A 1542-nucleotide genomic window follows, 5' to 3' on the forward strand; every position below is an offset into this window, starting at 1 on the left:
GGGTAGAGTTACCTAGGCGTAGTCTATTAGGGGTAGCAGTTTACCCTAGTTATCTTAAAAGTAGTTAATAAAGGGCTAAAGTCTCTGGTCTAAGTATTAATTTATAATCTCTATCTAACTATCTATCTGGGGGTAGTATACTATAAAAAGCCTTAACCTAATGCCTAAGATCTAGGTAAACTCATTCTAGAAGGCTAATACAAACTATAGCCCTTAATTAAATACGATAGTATCTGGTAGTCTATAAATTTAGTAGACATAGTAGATATATAATCGGGCCGCCTCTTTAGCATTAATATTCTTGTAACAGGGAATTAAGAATAGGCGCTTGCTAAAGCAGTTAACTAGAATTATAACCCTATTATATCCGTTATGGTCTAGAGGTAGCTCGTAAAAGTTTATTAAAATATACTACTAGGGGCGTTCTAGTATTAGGAGTGGTTTTAATAGTCCTAGGGTCTTATCTCGTAGAATTATAGACCTATAGCAGTTGTTATAGTTCTGTATATAGCAGTTAATATCTATAACTATTCCGGGCTAGTAATAGCGGCCGCCAATAATCTTACAGGTCTTGTTTTTTTTAGGGTGGGCCGTAGAGACCTAGGTATATGCTTTGGCAATAAGTTAAGTCCGTAAGTTCTATTCCTTAGCTACTATTAGCTGTTTATAGTACTTAAGTAGTCCATTTTTAAGGGACTATAGGCTTATAGCGTCCTTTGTCTTTTCACGGTACTCCTATAGAGAAGAGGCTATACGGTTTACCTACAGCAGTTTATTAATAAGGTTAAGTTCCATAGAGTTAATAGGGCATATCTTAACGTCTAAAGAGTCTATATTTAGTTCTGCCTATATCTAGGGGTTAAGGTGCTATGGTCGTAGTAGTGTCTGGGTCTATAATAAGATCTTCGCGGCTATTTAGTCGTCTAGGTCCTATCTACGCCTTATAAGGGCGTCCGCACGGTTTATAGCGCCTAGCCTATATATAATTAAGAAGTTAAACTAGGATAGGATATCCGCCTATCGCGCCTGCTAGGCCGTAAGGGCCTTTATTATTATAAAATATTCTAAGGCCTAGTAATCTAAAACTACCTAAATAGGTTTGGGGGTCCCTTCTAGGTATACACGCCAGTACTAAAAGCTAAAGATAATAGCTAGCATTTCTTTATCATAGATAGGGTAGTTTAGCTTAGCGTCTACTATAGTTTTTAAATAGTATATAAAAATGTCTATTTAAAGCGAAGTCACGCCTTCCCTCCGAACAGCAACATCAATATCTATCACAATCAGCCTTTTGGCTTTTCGCTTTAAAATAAGGCTTATTTAATAGAGATTTTGTTATTTATTCGTCTTATAGCCTTGATAATGCTGTGCCGTACGGCGTTGTGTTGTTGTCGCGATAAAACGTCTTACCCCTTAGAGGATCGCGAACGAGTTACGCGTCGCGTTTTTCCACAGCTGTTAATAAGTAGTCTTTCCTAACAATTTTTCCCATAGGGTTTTTTCAACAGGTTTTAAATTGACGCTTTTCAGCTTCCTCCTTAC

Source organism: Cenococcum geophilum, assembly GCF_001692895.1.
Source record: "Cenococcum geophilum 1.58 unplaced genomic scaffold K441scaffold_2, whole genome shotgun sequence".
NCBI classification, from domain to species: Eukaryota; Fungi; Ascomycota; class Dothideomycetes; order Gloniales; family Gloniaceae; genus Cenococcum; species Cenococcum geophilum.